Source organism: Leiobunum rupestre, chromosome 8 (genome assembly GCF_980474605.1).
Source record: "Leiobunum rupestre chromosome 8, qqLeiRupe1.1.hap1, whole genome shotgun sequence".
Taxonomy (NCBI): domain Eukaryota; kingdom Metazoa; phylum Arthropoda; class Arachnida; order Opiliones; family Sclerosomatidae; genus Leiobunum; species Leiobunum rupestre.
This window is the reverse complement of record NC_143391.1, coordinates 17602777-17623133: the sequence shown is the minus strand read 5'-3', so window position 1 is coordinate 17623133 and position 20357 is coordinate 17602777. Positions and strand designations below refer to the sequence as shown.

Genomic DNA, 20357 nt, shown 5'->3' with positions numbered 1-20357 from the left:
TTCTTTATTTTACGAAATTAAAAAAATAAATAATCATAATAACTAGTATTTTTAATTATACAACTCGCGACCAAAAACTATCGTTCGTTGAAACCTAAATAGGTAGCGGCTACAGCAGACGCTATTAGTTTCAACTAATCGCTATTCGTAAACTTGACTTTGTAAATAATGATACTTTAATTTTAATATAATTTTTGCATATTTTGCTTGCTTATATTTTGACACGTTTATTTTAGAAAAGACGTTCTTATGACTTTTTAATTTGTCAATAGCAGACGCTAGATCATAGGCGCTACTTCGGAGAAGCTAGCGCCGTTTTAGGAGAACTGTCACCAAAACCAAAATTTACGAGGTTTGTTTACAGAAAGATAGAAAATATATTAATAATTATGTCCCTGAAATTTTATAGTGATTGGAAAAGTATTTTAAAAGTTACGCTACTTTTTCCGCAACCTACATCAAACAGCTTCAAATATTTCATAAATCGCGGTTAAACCTACGTGCAGCGCCAAAAGAATGAAGCGGCAAAAATTTGAGAAAGGGCGCGTGTAATGCGTATTAAAAACACGATTAACTACAATCTACCAATATAACTAGGTTAAAAAGCCAAGGAGAATGTCGTAGCAGACGGCAGTTCCGACCGAAAAACGATAAAACCGGGGAAAAAATATTTCGTTCACGAGATGGCGCTGCAGGTAGGTTCAACCAATCGGTTCTGAGATTCTCGAGTCGGGGGGGATAAAACACGAAATTTGGTTGCTTATAATAAATCAAATACTGGAAATATTAACATGAATTTTTTTGTATAACCATTTTCGGACGTCCTCTATCCATTTTAATAGTTTTTAACCAATTTTAGGGTGGTGACAGTTCTCCTTTAAGCCACCTAGACTCGGTTTGGTCGCCAATAGTGAGAAGCTAAGTCAGAGCAAAGACCACTTACTCCAAAAAGGACTCGCATCTGCCTCGAAAAAAGGTGTCTCAATAGTAACGCGGCTTTTTTTCCCTTTATTTAACTAGAGATAAAAAATTAAGCGTGCTAATAATTAATTTACCGACAATTTAAAGTGAATATTGAGCGCTCTTAGTCTGTTGCTTAGTGGTTTGTTGCGGGGGTAATCCATAACGGAAGCCTATTTAAGTCGACGCTGGTTATTGAAACCTAGGAGCAACAAACACAGCACCCCACACAAGGAGAACGCAACCCGTCCAAAGTCGTGCATTTTCTTGCGTACAATTTTCATTGGCTAGACGCTTTAGCGTCTGCTGCCGTCGGAAGGGGAAAATTCGGAAATTGTCTTCCCCCTTTCCGTGAAACGTTCAGCGTAAAGGTTCCCAAGTGAAATTTGTACACAACACTGCGTTAGCGTGTTTAAAGGCTAGCTGCGTTCTCCTTGCGTTTGTTGCTCCTAGTTGAAACCATGAACGTATTCATGGGCGGTACTTTTCCGCGATTTACGTAATCATTTAAGCCAATCAGAAACAGGCGCTTGTCGTCGACTCGATCCATAGAACGTTTCACTGAGAAAGAAAATTACTTTGCAATTCTTAGAAAAACGCCTGTACTACTAGCAAATCAATTGATAATAATAAAGGTATTTGCTTTTAATATTTCTAACTATTTTTGTTTTATCGAAAGATGAGTGTTAAAATATTATGAAATAAATTTATAGCAATAAAAATTACCGATTTTCGAAACGTGGTTCAATGTTTGAGCGGCGGCACGTGATCAACGTCATAATAACGAAGCCACTCCCATCCCCGCGACTGACGACAGACAACCTGATGCAGTTCGATATTGATGATAGAAATGAATACGTTCACGTTAAAACCCCTTCCTGGCAGACTGGTTTCACTTTTGCTTCAATAAGACCAGCTTTGAGCGGTTTTTGTCATTTTGGAAAGAGCGCAAAACGGAAATGAGAGGAGTGAAAATTTCACCGCTCAAAAAAGAGCGAAAACAGGAGCGAAAATGTTACCCTACAAAAAAGAGCGAAAAGAGAGGAGCGAAAATTTTACCTCTCAAAAAAGAGCGAAAAAGGGAAATGAGAGTAGTGAAAATTTCGCCGCTCAAAAAAACAGCGAAAAGAGAGGAGCGAAAATTTTAGCTCTCAAAAGAGAGCAAAAAGAGAGGAGCGAAAATTTTACGTCTCAAAAAAGAGCGAAAAGAGAGTAGCGAAACTTTTAACTCTCAAAAAAGAGCGTAAATTGGAAATGAAAGGAGCGAAAATTTTAACCACTTAAGAAAGAGCAAAAGTTTTACCGCTCAGAAAGGGGTGGAACGGAAATTTTACCGCTTAAAAAAATCAAAAAGAGAGGAGCAAAATTTTAACAACTTAAAAAGGGGGCAAACATTTCACCGCTCAGAAATGAGTGGAGCGAAACGTTTACCACTCAATAAAGAGCAAAAAGAGGCGTGGGAAAAGTTCACCTCTCAAAATTTTGTGGGGTGAGCGGTTCTTTAAGAAAGTGCCCATCACCGAATAAAACTCCTTAAAATACCAAAAAATAAAAATTAAATTTAATGAAAAAACGACCCAAGACTTAAAAAAATCTACGTAATTTCAACAGAAAGTAAGATTAAAAGCTTAGCTTAAAACGACCGAGCTGCGGTTCCTCCATACCCCAGAGATTCGAGAAGCCCGAACTTTCATTTAAAATTTTTGGAAAACAAGGCAAATACCAAGGGGCCAAAATCGGGGGTGTTTCTGTTTGATCAGAATAATAATCCGGCAGAAAAATCCTTTCTATTAGGGCCTTTTGTTCCTTCCCTTTCGCTCGCAGGCGCTCTGGCTGGCTGGCTATATCGCCGTCCTCGTTATAAGAGTGGCCCATTAACGGGAGCGGATCCTAGAGGCGTTGTTACATCATTTCCATTTCCATCCTGATGCGAAAACCAGAGAGAACAATACGACTAAGAAAGCTAGAAGAGCATTAATAAAAGAAAGTAAAGCTTGGCGAATCCGTTCGTCCGTGAATCCGTAACGTATTCTTCATATTCTCTAAAGACGCTTTGTCGCCGTACTTTCGTAACGCGTAACGATTACGTTAGGGAATTGCAACTTACGAAAGCGGAAGAGACAATTTCACACTCAAAAAATCCTTCATGCCGGAAAAAAAAGTAGATCCCTCTTAATACAAAAGGTATAATTTGAAACCAAGGATACTTGGCTAGACCCAGAGCGGACTTTACCCATTCGTACTTAAGATTTATCAAAGATTAGGCTTAACACGCACCAAAGTGGATAGGGAGGGTAGAAAGTCTTGTATCGGCTAATGCGTCGAGCTAGATGAGGGGCAAACATTATCTTGTTTACAGGAATTTTTATCAAAACGTGTACTTTACCGCGGAAAAAAGTAGTTCTGTTTTTTTTTTAGGCTTTAATAAGAAAACACCAAACCAAATAATATTTTACCTTTTTTAACTCGGATATTTCTTTCTGTACAATTTTCTCTTTATAAATGGATACAATGAGGAATATTTTTACACCGACTATTCTGAAAGATGGCGCTACACGACACTAGGGGCTTTCCCGCTTCTATTTAATGTACCTCTGGGGGTAGGTGTTCTGTGGTCCGGGAACACAGATTTTTACACCGTCTACGCGAAGATGGCGCTATACACAATATTATGGGCCTTTCCCGTTTCTATTCAAAAACGGCGCGCGTCACGTGACACCGAGCGTGTCTCGCGCGCCGTTATTAAATTAAAGTGGGAAAGTCTCTTAGCGCCATCTTCGGCGAAGTCGGAGCGAAAAATCTCCCATAATTCTATTTACTTTTGAAAACAACTGGATAAAATATGGCAATAAAATGGGTAAAAAAATAAAGTTAAAAAAGAATAACGAAACAGAATAACAAAAAATGGGAGAGGGGAGGGGGGAGAAATCAGTGGGCAGAACGGTTTTAATGGTGGAGGTAATAAACATGACGTTTTCACGCAATTAGTCCCGTATTTACGAGGAAAGGGGAGGGAGGGGAACGGTGCCGAGTCCTAATTAATACCTTTCTTCAATCCTTTTGAAGGACCCCCTTCGGCAGACTTTTCCATCATTTCAGTCGCAAAAATAACATTCCAGTCGAGGTACGCTGAACTTTCATCCAATTTTTCAGATTCTTTCGCGGCTAAATCGTACGCGCATTTACATCACACGAGATAAAATGATAAATGCGCGAGAAAAGAAGGTCTGAAAAGCGGCCGTAGCGGAGAGCCAGGCCTCCCAGATATCTATCTCCAAAGCGATCAATCAGAGCGTTTCGTTTTGTTTCGACCTAATTAGCATTTCCGGCCAGTTCTTCTCCGTTCTCCTCATCGTGTCAAGATTAATCGCCCTTAATTAGCTTCTAAAGGGAAAACATTTTTATTTAATTTACCTATATGTTTGGTTTGTTTTGATAAATTTAATTAGAGAGATAGTATTAAATGCACCGGAAGTACAAATTTAGACGGAAACAATACTAGCTCAAAAGTAAATATTGAGAAAACTTCGATTATGAACAATATTATTTTAAAATTTTATATATTCATTTATATCATTCCTCGATCTATCTTGCTAAGTTGGCTCCGGCTGATTTTTCGAAGAAAACCGAGTGGGGAGAATGTAAATTTTACATTTTACAACATTGGGCACAGTAATATATGTGCGGGAAATGTTGTGCCAAATTTATTTAACGATTAAAATCTTGAATTAAAAATTGTTGTTAAAAAGTTGTTAATTTTCCGGAAAAATTAAATGCGGAAAATGTTCTGCAAATCGGAATAACAAAAAATTGAAACATATATTACTTTTTAAGGGTTTTTATTCTAGACTAAATGTTTAGTTTTACTTTTGGATTTTTAAAAACGAGGCGAAAATGCGAACAATATTTTATTCTAATCATGGAATGAATACTTTTCTTTTCTCTTTTGCGGAAAAATAATGAATTTTTTCCGGAAAAAGTGCCTTGGTAATTTTAATTTTAATAAAACTTAAAATAACTTATTAAATTAATATTTATGTTGTATTGAATTTGAACCAATTACTTGTATTTAACGCGACCGAAAAATAGTCCACAATTAATATTCCCTCTAAACACAAGCTCTGCTTAGCTAGCGGATATATGCTGCCTGCAAAATCCATATTTATGAAAATGGTACGTGTTTTAGCACAAATAAAATAAACTAAAAATTATTTGAGTCATGATGCATAATGAATGTCATTTCATTGTGGTTTCTTTTAGAAATAAACTAAAAAGGTATATTAATAATTAAATCTGGCTTTTAATTAAGTAATTTAATTCAATTAATTAATCTTATGGACTCTATTTAAAACCGGTCTTAACTGATTAGTTTAATTTAATTAATTAATCTTATGGACTCTATTGAAAACCAGTCTTAACTTTTTAATTTCATTAATTAATTTAATTTCATTAATTAGCCTTATGGGCTCTATTGAAAACCAATCTTAACTTTTTAATTTAATTAATTAATTTAATTTAATTAATTAATCTTATGGACTCTATTGAAAACCAGTCTTAACTGATTAATTCAATTAATTAATATTATGGACTCTATTGAAAACCAGTTTTAACTGAATGGATGTCCCAATAAAAAGCTATAATTATTGTTATTAATGTTTTTTAAACAAAAAAGTTTCAAAACATTGTAAGCACTTTAAAGAATGTCAATATTCCAAGTATATAAAAGTTATAATACATTGGGAAAACAAATTTTCATCAACGTAAAAAAGTTTTCCGTTTTAATTTTAATTAGCACAATTAAAAGTCTTTTAGAAGTGAGTCCCGCGGGACTGTCTCGCTCGTAATTATTTACCGACGCTCGGACTAGACGAGCTAAGAAAATGAAAATATTATCTTCGGGCCGTCTCTTTGGGAAAAATGAAGTACTCCGAACGCATCATTCGTGAACACTACTCCGAACGCGTGTTGTTTGGGGCTTCCCCGCGCGAGCTACGTTTTCATCAGGCTTGAGTAAACTTTAGCCAGACTCATTAATAAAAGAGCACATACATACGAGCCCACCATCATTCAGCCAAAGGGTCCGAGGCTTCTATTTATACAAGAGAGTCAAAACCTACAAAGCTTTCTTTCGTTCAAACTTCACCCTTCCGCGGAGCTGGGTGTAGAAGACTAGGCCGTATGACTAGCCCTTATCTTTCTTCGGTAATTATAGCATCACCTCTGGGAGGTCCGAAAAGCATTAGCAGTATTCCGCGGCGGCCTAACTCGGGGGATTGGTAGACCTTCATGTGCCTTGAAAAATCCTAAACGGATTTTATTCAATGGGCAATGGTTTTGCCATGACAACGAAAAATGTTTTAGACAACATCAAATGGAAATTTTCCCATTGAAAATAACATGGGATTTTGACCGATTCCAAGGCCCCCCCCCCCCCCTGTGAAACATTTTACAAAATTGACGAAAAAAATCAAAATTGGTCACATTTTGATCAATTTTTTAATTTTTTTCCACAGGGAAATCGGTCAAAATCCCATGTTATTTTATGTTGTCAAAAACATTTTTCGTTGCCATGGGAAAACGGCTGCCCATTGAACAAAATCCCTTTAGGAATTTTCAAGTTACACGAAGATCTACCAATCCCTCGAGTTTGAACAAAATCGGTGTGTAACACCTCGGGTAGTCTCCTTGTGAGTTAGAACGTGGTTTTTCTAGACGCGTTCCTTTCAAAAAGCTTTTGCCAAAGATTCGTGGCGCCATCCAGGGTAGGCGTACGCTTTATATCGCTTGTCAAGATTCGGGATCTCTAAAGCGGACTCGCTCAACAGATTTTTTTGTACTTTTTTTAATGGAAATTTCTCGGCGAAAAATGACTAAAAGGAATATTGAAAGGAGCGCGGCGTATAACGAATTTAGCGGGGCTGAGAGGAAATATTCCGAAAACGACTTCGGGTTTCGACTAATAGATAGCGCTAGATGCTCGCGTACTTATTAAAGATGAGCCATAATTCAAAAGGAGAAGTTTTCTTCCGATTGTCAAGATCCTCGCGGAGGAGTGATTAATGATAATAGGCGCGGGATGGGAAACGCCAGGCCTAAGCGGCTAAGTAACGCCGCTACCACTATCTCCTAAAGTACCTCTCACGCTTCGACAACACGCGGAATTCACCGTCTCCTTAACTCCGGCTTAACCATCGGGTGACTTACCGGGATTTCTCCTCTCGGGACTTAAAAGTGGCGTAGCAACGCCAGAAGAATCGTAGGCTATTAGTCGCGCGGGAAGCCAAAACCCCGACCAACGGAACGAAGATTCCTACTTTGTGAAAAATCGCCCCCGAGAAAAATGACATACGCTCAACAAAGCGCAACATATTTTTTAATATATTTCTTTATAACTTCTCAAATATATGGCCTAAAATCATATCGCTATAACCGAAATTAAATTCCCAATAATAGCGTAATTACGTTCAAGTTTCAACGTACAACTTGAATAATATTATAAGAATTTAATATAATTTTTAGAATGTAGCCTCAGGCTGAAAAAAAATCACGATGCAACAAATCGGGCCATTTTTAAACCATGAAATCCCAAAGAAACAAAAAACAGCGGTTTATGATTGACATTAAAAAGTTAAAAAAAAATCGTACTAACGATAAAAAAGAGCAGTTTGATATAAAAGCGATATATATACACACGGCCGTCTCAGGCGGCTAAAATTCTTATCCGTGGTGCGCACCCAAAGTGTCCGGAGCGGGAAATCCAATATTACGACTTTTTTTTTACGTCACCAGATTTGCCACAGACGCCGTAGAAAACTGGCCCATAAAAGGACAATGAAAGAAACGCGCAGCGAGAGATACGGGGCCTCTATACCCCCTCCCTTTATCTTCAATATGGCATACGTCCTAGGAACTCTTCGTACCTTAGATGGAGCTGAGAGAGAGAGAGCGACAGCCTCGCCTACCAAACGCGTAGTTCTCGAGGTAAATTGCCAGCAAACCGCACCCTATCCGAGCGACGTTACGCCGGTGCTCGGTGACGCGGGTGTCTCGGAAGACGCCATCGTAGCTTCTTGCCTCAATAAAAGAAGGGCAATAAAGTATAAAGGGTCGATATCGATAAAGATTCGCCTTTCGTTTTCCGCATTTCCCTCTTTTAAGTGCCGACTATACTTTTCCATAAGCGTTTATTGGCGACGAGGTACAACGTCTTATAAAGGCCAGCCCCCACGCGCGTTACGTTACGCGAAATAGTGTTTTGTAAAATAACGCCAAATAGCGTCATTTATAAAAAGAGATAAAACTAGCGAGAGAGAGTGAAGGAAAAAGTTTGAAATCTATCCGTGAAATGGCTGTTACGCACCCGAAGTGTATTCCCGCCTTCTCGGCGTGTGTGTACGCCACGCAAACAAAAATCCGTAATGGTGTTTGCCACTTTTATCCCTAAAGATTCGTTGTTTGAATTGCAATTAATATCGTTGACTCCGTCGTGCTCCTTCTCGCTATCTCACGAACCAACCAAATAAATGGAAACCTAGTTTTAAAACAAATAGGTATTTTCACTTTCTATTTAGCACCGCTTAAATACGCTTCCGTATTCCGAATGTATTTACTAGTTAAAATGAGTGTTTAAGTTATTCTAAAACGGACGTTACGTTATTTTTAGCGACCAACCAGATTGCCTCAACTATACAACTGTTTAAAATCCTTTGGTTGCCTTCGACGTCCCGTTTGAGTATGTTTACGCTACCTTGATTTTGAACGTTTTCAATTTTTCCACCTGTTTTATTGAAATTCCTCTTTACGCGCGCGGTATAATTGCAATTTTTACCGCTCCGAGGGGACATAGGGGTTTTACAATCACCGTGTCTGTCTGTCTGTCTGTGGGTCTGTCTGTCTGTGGGTCTGTCTGTCTGGGCTGCGAACGCGTACCCATTTTCAGGGCAAAGTTTAATCACGGCGTTCGCAGTTTCTTGGAATTAGGGAAAAGATTTTTCCAAAAGAGCCCTCTTTTTGTCATTGGGTGTAGTATCGGACTGGATTCGAACCCGAACCCTCCTGCACGACAGAACTACGGATACATGTTACTCTTCACTGAAAATTTAGAAACTCTTCCGAGGAGAGGTATATTTTGACTTGCCAACTTGTTTTAATTGAAAAAGGATTCAAACTTTTTGGTCTTTTTTCGCGTAAATTGTTTCGTTTTGAAAGTCATTTCAATCGCGACCACGTTTGAAAAGTGTCGATCGAAAGCTTGTTTTCAAAGCGGGGTTTTTCTCGAGGAATTTTTCTGGGTCGAGAAATAATAGCGCAATTTCACAGTGAATAACTCTTCTTACCGGAAGCGAAGAATTCGTGGAGAGAAATCTTTTGTTTCGGCCTTCAAAACCGAGAAAAGAGAGATTGCGAGAGGCTGGGATGGAGAAGGAGGTATCTTTTTTCATAATATTTCAGCAGTGGCGCGTGAAATGCACGGGCCGACGAGTAGCGGTAAATCAAATTAAACGCGCCCCTCCCCCAGAAAAAAATTGAATAGCTTTGGGTTTCTCTAAAAAGGTTAAGCTAGTAGGGCGCGCCAAACATGAAAGAAACATTCACCTAAGGCAAGATTTTTTTATTTCGATTTTATCACAATCTTTTATAAGAAAAAAATAAAATACATGCCAGTTTACGGAACTTTAAACATCGTCTACACAGATCATATCTATAATAAAATAATTTATAATTATTTCTATATTTATCTCCGTTTAAATACCGTATAAATTAGGCTTTGAACTCAATTGAAAATACGGGAACTTCATAATTCGATATTTTTTCCATATATCAACCCTCTAAATAATAAAGTATCGCAATGAGAAATAAAACAAGTATAAATCCAGACGTGTAAATTGACGAGCAATTTCAAAAGAAAATTTTATTGTATGAGAAAATAAAAATTTTAATAGACAACATTTTAGAAGTTTGAATAGTTCAACAACGTCGGGAGTCACGATATCACTTTTGAAAGGTTTACTTATCCTGTTTTTACTTCGGAATGGAATATTTAACAACTTCAAGACGAATTCACATTTCTGCCGAGTTTACGTGACACGTCGTAATATTTTTTGTGTTAAAATAAAAATACGAATAATTATAATTTTCCAACTCAACAAATCTAAACTTAATATTTATCTAGCAGCGTAAATACTTGTTTGAATTGAAATACGTCTAGGCCTTGTACAATTAAGACGAATTTGGCGAAATAAGTACCAGTATACAAACAAATAATCGTATTTCAACAACATTCATACCGATACATAACGCTTTTTTTAGTATTGTTCTTCGTGTACCCTGGGTTAGAGAAAGATTTTAGAATGTTTCACCTCAAACGTCGAGGTACAAAACTTCTAGAGCGCTTTGCTTAATCTCAATATCACGATCTTTACTTGCCAAATTTTAAATATATTTCTGAAAAAAGGCATCCTTTGGTTTAGCATATTTTAGCTCGAATCTCGAAGAGAAAAAATTTGGAGAAAAGGAAAAAAACGGCAGGCAAACCAACGCAGAATCTTAAGAAATAAAAATATGTTGATACAAAAAAAGAGCATAAAGCTTTAGAGAAATGATTGAACCAACTGATGCTTACAACGCGTAATACCGGTATTCAAAACGTTATTTGAGAAAACAGAGCTCAACAAACAGAGAGTCTTATTTATATATATATATTGAAATACGTAAGTAAGAAAAATCTGGAGAATATAGAGAGAAATTTGACGGAGTATCTCGGAACTTGGGGCTTTATCATTGCGCCCAAAAAGAAAGAACGGAGAAACTAAGAAAAAGGAGAAATGCGCTCCGAGTGGATGTCTAATTTGTTTTGGGGAGAGAGGGCTCTGCTTCGCGTTACTCGTCGTAACAATATGTTACGAATCTGGAGAACGAGAGATACGAATTGATAAGCGCGTCGGCTTGCGGATAGAAAAAAAGGAATGTTTTGGCTTTCCTCTTCTATCCTATTTAAAGAGCTCCTCTTTCTTCGCCCTTCGTTTCTGGAATCCGTCCACTTCGGCGCTTCCTAGTAGACTACTAACGTATATCCGCTTTACTTCGGTAAGGTTATCATCGCGTACGAACGTATTGGCTTACCAAAGGCGAAGGGCGTTCGAGTTAGGAAGTTGCCAGTAAACGACTGATAGTTTAGCGGTGTGAGGATTCTCCAACGGCGGAGAATTTCGCGACTTATCTCGAAAACTGAGCTTTATCGCCCGAGGAAAATATCTCTCTTTTGGCTCACTCGCGCCAACTAATAAAATTTGTCTTCGGGTATCAGGCGACGTTGCTCTTCGTACGCAACCGCGAAGGCAACCCGAGAAACAACGCGAAGATAGACCCCGCGAAACAATCTAGAACAGACGGTTATTTCGGATAAAGTTTTCGTCTTATTTGATTAAAATGGGATCGCGTCGAAAGGAAGAGCACTCACCGCGAACCACGGAAAAACGCGTATCTCTCTCAATCGAGAGGATAAATGGAGGCCCGGCTGAGAGAAATGAAATATCAAGGCAACGTTATATCTAGCGAGGGAAAACAATCGTACAGAAAGGCGGCTAGCTTTGTACGAGAAGATTGGTCGCTCTTAGCCATTAGAATAATAGCTCTAGCGACTTGTAAAATTAGCCTTTTCCGCCTTATCTAATCGTTAATGGGTTGGCTTCCCGTTTAATTAATTCGCTGTCGGATAATGAACTCTGGCGCTCCTACAAAGCCGCCAAATTAATTATTAGCCACGCGCAAAAACAACGCGAACAAAGATGGGGGCAGCCATTGTGTTCGGGTCGCCATCGCGCGGTGCCCTTCGCTTCCACCAGTTTCGCGTACAATACAGACGACCATTTATCATCGCTACGTTCGGAACTAGTTGCTTCTCGCGGTACGAGTAAACGCGTCTCCTTTTTTAATTTTGTATTTAGCGATCATCGTAGTTCCGAGTCCGAATGTTCTAAGCGAGCGAATTTTCGGACTGCTATCGACTCCGGAACAGTCTTCTCCGAAAATAAACGAGAAGCGCGTTTGACCTACTTAAAAGAAAATCGTCTCGAAAAAGAAAGGAAACCTTCGAACTATTTCTCGGCCAATTAAGCGATACTCTTACTCGTTGGTTCCGTATACTCTCTCGTATATACAATTATATATCGAAGAGGGAAGCCCGCGGCGCAAAAGTAGAGAGCGTGGTAAACAACTAACAGAAGAGGACTCTCCTAAACGATTCCACGATTCGGAAAGAGAGAGAGAGAGAGAGAGAGAGAGAGAGAGAGAGAGAGAGAGAGAGAGAGAGAGAGAGAGAGAGAGAGAGAGAGAGAGAGAGAGAGAGAGAGAGAGAGAGAGAGAGAGAGAGAGAGAGAGAGAGAGAGAGAGAGAGAGAGAGAGAGAGAGAGAGAGAGAGAGAGAGAGAGAGGGAGATAGGGATTCTATAGGTGACTAACTTCTCCCTCTCGAGATAGCTCTATATATACTCGGAGCGTGGAAATGCTAGAATAGTTTCGGTTGTCAGTTTCATTAGGTCCGCGGCGGCAGCGCCTTTACGGGGAAGGCCTGACTCGTTATTTGAGCATGCGTGAAACGAAATCCCAGCGGAGGAAAGCGGGCAAAGGGTTAAGCGGTCTTCCCCCCGAAATGCCCCGACGGTTCCGGTTCACTTTTCTCCATTTCCCGTCGCCCGTTAACGAAGACTATCGGCGTGTGCGCCCTCTCAAATACACGCGATACCAGAACTAAACTCCGGCTGGACGCTAGGCCGCACTCGCGCTACGTATCCCGCGCCGTTCCGAGAACTGGCGGATGAGAGTGCAACAAACCGGGTAGGTAAAAGAAACCGATTTCTTTCGCCAGAAGAAGATCCTGACAATTTACCGAAACATTGGAGAAGAGAAGATTCGGAAAAGGAAGAGAGCGGTGCACGCGCGCTAATAGTTCTTTCGCACTCGATAACAGAGATTTATTAAGAGGGAATGAAGGAGAAAAAGGCTGGCTAAAACATTTTCACCCGCAGACTGCGGACTTACAAGCTCGTTGGCAGCCTTTCCCCTTTAATCGCGGGACTTGGCACCGCCGCTTCTTATTTTTATAGCCACCGCGTAAAGTTTAAGTCTCTCTTTCTCTCGCTTATAATGGGGCCGACTGGGGCCCCGTCCGCGTGATGGCGAACGACGCTTAGGGATAGGTGGTGGGATCTTTCAACTAACAACGCCCTGACCCCGCTGCGCTTTTCACCCCGTTCTTAACCCTCCGAGCGAGGGAAAAACTATTTGTCTCTCAACTTCCGAGTGGTATAAAACAGCTGGATATCGCGAGCCTATCGGAGAGTGAAACTAAGTTTAAAAAAGTAAATATTCTCCAGTCATTTATCAACGTTCTCATCGGATTTTCACTATAAATAGAAACATTTCTTAAGAGTCGCGTGACAGTTTCGATGGAAATAGTTTAGCGAATTTTGATTTGTTTATAACGCGAATGGAAGATGGAACGCGTTCTATTCCGTAAACAACTGCTTTTTTTATTTTGGAAATAAAACGGCTGAACCGAAAAAATATATTTGACCTATTTTACGTCTACTAGCCCCTGTAGAAGTGTTCAACACGCGCAACATTAGTGTTCAGGGTGAAGTTAATTTACAGGTGTTTTGTCATTAAAAGAGAGAATTAAAATCCGCGCAAATATATTATTGTGAAATAAAATCAAATGAAGGAAAATTATACCCTAAAAATATAATTCCTTTTTCTGTATTTTTCCGCTCATTAAGTAATTAAAATAAACGAGTTACTTTTCAAATAGTGCGCGGGGAGTAACAGCGCGTAAAAGAACGAGACAGAACAGTCTTCTTCAATGTAATTTTTGTGGACATCTCGAATTGGAACGCAACAAGCTTTTGGTTTCAAACATGTAATTAAGTCTTATTACCTACCGAAAGAGGGCGGATGGTTCCTCTTTTGGTCGACGGACGACCGTGGGGGGGGAGTAAGGTGGGGGGTAGAGCTGAAGAGAGAAATTAGAAAGGTGGAGCGAAAAAAGCGTCCCAGGCGCTCACAGTCTTTCGGTAACTTTCTAATGGCGAACGCTGGCTTAAGGCCAAAATTCTTTAGTCGTTGCAGGCCCGGTTAAGACTCCAACACGCTTACATCCCCTGAGATATTCGTCTTCTATCTCTCTCTGCATGCATGCCGGCGGCTTCTAAAATTCATTTTCTTTTTGTTTTTCGAGAAAACCCCCGCTTTTAAATTGCTATTTTTCGGGGGTTCTTAGAAAAGGCCAAAACCCCAGACCAAACGGCCCCCACTCGTACGAATTAAGAAGGAGAAAACTCCGCTAATTGCTATCGCCGTGTTTAAGCAAATATTTTATGCGCGAATTGCACTAAAATTCCAAAAGAAGAGACACGAAGAAAGAGCACTTATTAGTTTTAAGGTCCAATAACCCGTACAAATGAAGTTTTCTACCGACTTCCCATTTTAATTAAAATAATCCTAAGCGTACTAACCGACCTAAGATTACGAAATGATTGGGGATGTAACGGACACTGGTTTATACATCCATTGACCTTTAACGCTAGAAAACTATTAAAATGGACCGATTTACGTATAATCTGTAATGCCCACATTTGAATTCGTAGGCTTTGTCCACAACAGTCTTTCCCTTTACTTAACGGGAGTATAACCCCTCTTATTTCGTAGGGTGCGCTTAGACTACACCGAGTAGCTTCCACAAACCTTCCTAGCGGGGGGCAAGGAAGTAATAGGAAAGCTTGTAGAAGCTAGTCGGTGTAGTCTAAGCGCACCCTACCAAACAAGAGGGGTTATACTCCCTTTAAGAGAGTTATCTCGTTGTTTTGGGGCCATTACTGCTGGGGAAGGTCAAGATGACCCATACTCGCTCACGTCGTCCACCTTTGAAATTCTCCGAAAGTGACGACCTCTGACCCGAAAGGTTAAGAGCGGGCTAAAGTTAAAGCTTACTATTGCACCTCAGTGAGTTCGCAAAGATTTCTTGGCGGGCTTTCTTCTCCAGCCAATTAGGATGGAGATCAGTAGCGTCATCCGAGGGACCCGCTATATATAAGGGACGTCAGGACATTGGACTAGCACTCTTTCGTTCCGGAGTACGTCCTAGCGGGTCGAATTTTTTACTATTATCTCTTCTAGAGATATCTTTTGTTGCCATGCCTTGTAACTTAAGGTAAATATATATATATATTTATTTTTATTATTATTCATTTCATTATTACAATAAAGAGTATTTTACAGTTTGACTGTCGTGCATGGTTTAAATATAAGCCGACAATTTCCAGGCTTCACAAATCCAATCGTATAAATGCGGTATATTGAACCTTACATTTCCTAGATGAACAGTAATGGTCGGCTTTAAATTAAACGCACTTTAGGAAAATTAAATTAAAATTTAATCACGAGCTCCGTTTAATATCAAAAAAGATGAGCGCTGGTGGCCCCATCCTCAAAACTATTTATTTCTAAGACACACGAGCTGCTTGGAAATTTTCAAAAATATTTTCGGCCGTTCTCCGTCTTCGGGTTCATCGCGAGAGTCAACTAATAAATCCCCAAGCAATATAGCTTGATTAAATTTTGATCAATCCCAAAGAACGAGCGTACGGAAAAGCTTTCAAATTTAATTGAAAATCAAGTAGCTTTCTACCTCATTCTAAGAAGAAGAATATTAAAGAATATTGCGAGATACAGCGCCACTGGATCGATGGCGTGCCAATCTAAGTGAAAGCCCAAATACCTCGACAGATTTATCCGTAGACCGGAAGATTCGTTACTTATTTTATTCCGTGTTTGATCTTCCGCTAAAACTAATAAATATTTTATCAATTGAACTATATTCATTACATTTTATTTCGAAGTAAGAGAGTCGCGAATCCTAAATTCGCTTCTCTTTAAACTACTTTCAAAATATTCCCTAAAGGAAAAAGTCTCAGCCTTACAAAAATAAAACATTTTCACAAAGATGCGACATTCACTGAACGAATATTTATACGGGTTTTCAATTTAAATTAGATTTCTCAAGAAAGTTAAATTCGCTATCTGTAGGGACAGTAAACCAATTATATTAAAAGTATATTATATTTGTTTTATCCTCATATTTAAAACGTTGCCATAGGAATATTTTTTGTTATGAATATACCCCTCGTTTTTAATGTTTTAAACGAGGGGTACGACACTTGAAAATTTTGCGTAGGGGATTTTGAATCTTAAAGTTATTTCAGAAATCAGAAGCAGATTTCAGAGTACGATTTTTATATGATTTCAGGTTTTTTTTTGGGAGATATAAATATTTTGAATCTGATTTTGGCTAGATTTCTAAAATCATTTTTCTCTAGAGTGTACGTGATTTTTAAGATTGAACCCCTCGGTTTTTAATATCTTTAAGATACCTAATTGCGACATGAAGAAATTATCAGCGACAAAATATCAAGAAAAGTATTAATCTTTAAGTGTTATTATTATTATCTTTAATTACTTTAAGTACGGTTTAATGGATCGACGAAGAAGTGGTAAAAACTTAACATCCCAAGATATTTACAATCCTAAATAAGGTAATAATCAGCTAGGCTAATACCCAAGGCACCACCTTAGGCCAAAGTCATCTAGCGACTTATAATGCCTTTAAACAGGTGGCCGGGTTACAATGCGTAGGACGGTGGTAGCAAGCCCTTCATGCCACGTGAGCCAACAAACTCCCTACACTCACTATTACCCTTAACCTCTACAAGTTTGCATAGATAGTTTTTAGGTACCGTAAATAAGCTTAAATGTTTAACAAAACTTTCTTCCCTTTAGAGAAAAAAAAAGGTTTGAAAGCTTCTCCAATATAGATAAGATTTAAATAATTGTAGACGGGTATTTTAAATAATTTTGTCACCCCACTGTAATTTATTATGCAAAGCGAGAAGGGGCGCGGGAATGGCGTACAAGCTCAGAATTACAAGGCTTGAAAAAAAGGGTACTGAGGGGTTCAACCTGTAGCGGGGGAAAATGGACGACAATTTAATATTCGCAGCTGTCAGGAATTAGGCCCCCGACTTATCCCCGGACTCAACTCATTAATGGCGCTCTAAGATCCGTCGGAGAAAGGGAAGAAGAGCCGAGCCAACAGAAAGCGTACAGAGACCAAAACGGAAACGAGAGAGAGGAAGCGTCAGTCAGGAAATTGGAAATGTAATAAAACGGAAATATCCGAATTAAAATGGAAAAAAGAAGGAAGCTAAAATCTTGGCTTTCACCGATTTACTCGAATATTCTCTCTTTAGCGAAGGCATTACGTAACACCCTAAGAAAAAAATATTGTTACATAAGTGTGACACTTCTTATTCTTCACATGGGATAAGACGCAAAATTTATCCTCGGTTCGAGAAATTACTCACATTTAGCGCGGCATCACTTTGAAAGTTAAAACTTTGGTAAAATTTTAGTGGGCGTTTATTTTTGGGGGTAAAGAGAAACTGATTTAAAAGTTAGCCTTATCTTTCTAAATATTACACACGATTTATTATTAATGAAAATATCCGAATCCCCATCGCGAATTATACCTTAGTTCGTAGAAGTCTATTATATTTGGGACCTAAGTTATTTAATAACTTAAACCTAGAATTAAAAGCAGATATGTCGTATAACTCATTTAAAATTAAATTGATAAAATATATTAAGGCCAGTGAAATTAACATTTAAATTATACCTAATATGTGTTTATATTAACCTTATCATAAGTGTGACACTTCCTATTCTTTCACACGCAAAAGTTTTACTGAGAGCTATTCACAAGACAGACTGCATTACGGGCTTCGTCGCCGTTTTGCGTCTGCTTGCAAACGCGTCACACGTAGCCTTTGACAGCGCCTCGCTATGGGGAGATGACGTCACGCCGTTACTAGCTCTCAGTAAAATATTCCTCAAAGTGACAAACTTATGGAGCAATATTATAGTCTTAAGGTAATACCTCTTGGAATGTTACAGTGGAATAGAAGATCAGTGGCGGCTTCAGAAGGCAGGGTCCCCGGGGCGGGAAAGTTTTGTACCTCGAGCTTCTCCGATGGCACCCCTGGCTACCCTGGTACCCGGTGTGGACCGCCCCCTCCCCCCCCTTACGCCGCCACTGTAGAAGATGTTAAATGATCGAGTGAGCTTGAGCTAGGAGAAGGATGAGGAGCAGGGGTTATCAAATTTACAACGACAAATCTGTTTATCGCGAAATCGTGATATTTCACACTTGGAAAGATTCAATCTTTTGGTCCCTCTCCAGATTGCCCTTTTTACCACGTTCTGTTTTACTAGTTCACTGTGTTGAAGTTCTCTGATGTCATTGATTTTTCCGCGAGCCCCACTTAGAGGACAAACACGCCTTCGGCCAACCAGAAAATGTCACGAAACTCTGGAGTAACAATGTATCCCTTTAATTTTCTCTTTCATTTGTTTTTCCGACGACAGGTACTCAACATTGAGGTACGGCCAGCCTGAGATCCAATTCCGAAGTAGCGAAACGTGTAACGCTTTTTATCTGATTTTCTGCTGTAGGTTTCATATTACAAGGAATTAATTTAAAATGTACTATTGGCTGTAAATATCGGTATAGACTATGTACAAAATGGATACCCGAGATCAAAAGTCAAGTAAGTCTAAAAAAAAATACTATTTGAGAAAAAGAGGTTTTTGTTTTAAATCTTTAACAACAATAACCCTAATTCAATAATTTAATAACAATAACCCTAATTCAATAATTTAATAACAATAACCCTAATTCAATAATTTAATAACAATAACCCTAATTTAATAACAATAACCCTAATTTAATAACAATAACCCTAATTTAATAACAATAACCCTAATTTAATAACAATACCCTAATTTAATAACAATAACCCTAATTTAATAACAATAACCCTAATTTAATAACAATAACCCTAATTTAATAACAATAACCCTAATTTAATAACAATAACCCTAATTTAATAACAATAACCCTAATTTAATAACAATAACCCTAATTTAATAACAATAACCCTAATTTAATAACAATAACCCTAATTTAATAACAATAACCCTAATTTAATAACAATAACCCTAATTTAATAATTTAATAACAATAACCCTAATTTAATAACAATAACCCTAATTTAATAACAATAACCCTAATTTAATAAATTAATAACAATAACCCTAATTTAATAATTTAATAACAATAACCCTAATTTAATAATTTAATAACAATAACCCTAATTCAATAATTTAATAACAATAACCCTAATTCAATAATTTAATAACAATAACCCTAATTTAATAACAATAACCCTAATTTAATAACAATAACCCTAATTTAATAACAATAACCCTAATTTAATAACAATAACCCTAATTTAATAACAATAACCCTAATTTAATAACAATAACCCTAATTTAATAACAATAACCCTAATTTAATAACAATAACCCTAATTTAATAACAATAACCCTAATTTAATAACAATAACCCTAATTTAATAACAATAACCCTAATTTAATAACAATAACCCTAATTTAATAACAATAACCCTAATTTAATAACAATAACCCTAATTTAATAACAATAACCATAATTTAATAACAATAACCCTAATTTAATAACAATAACCCTAATTTAATAACAATAACCCTAATTTAATAACAATAAAACTAATTTAATAACAATAACCCTAATTTAATAACAATAACCATAATTTAATAATTTAATAACAATAACCCTAATTTAATAATTTAATAACAATAACCCTAATTTAATAACAATAACCCTAATTTAATAACAATAACCCTAATTTAATAAATTAATAACAATAACCCTAATTTAATAATTTAATAACAATAACCCTAATTCAATAATTTAATAACAATAACCCTAATTCAATAATTTAATAACAATAACCCTAATTCAATAATTTAATAACAATAACCCTAATTTAATAACAATAACCCTAATTTAATAACAATAACCCTAATTTAATAACAATAACCCTAATTTAATAACAATAACCCTAATTTAATAACAATAACCCTAATTTAATAACAATAACCCTAATTTAATACCAATAACCCTAATTTAATAACAATAACCCTAATTTAATAACAATAACCCTAATTTAATAACAATAACCCTAATTTAATAACAATAACCCTAATTTAATAACAATAACCCTAATTTAATAACAATAACCCTAATTTAATAACAATAACCCTAATTTAATAACAATAACCCTAATTTAATAACAATAACCCTAATTTAATAACAATAACCCTAATTTAATAACAATAACCCTAATTTAATAACAATAACCCTAATTTAATAACAATAACCCTAATTTAATAACAATAACCCTAATT

At 37.4% G+C, this 20357-nt stretch overlaps 1 protein-coding gene across 2 annotated transcripts in view; it reads right to left on the bottom strand.

Moving 5' to 3' along the window:
• The window catches only part of LOC149932542 (neural cell adhesion molecule 2-like), a 173795-nt gene that overhangs the window by 74492 nt on the left and 78946 nt on the right, over positions 1-20357 (bottom strand). The window lies entirely within an intron of this gene.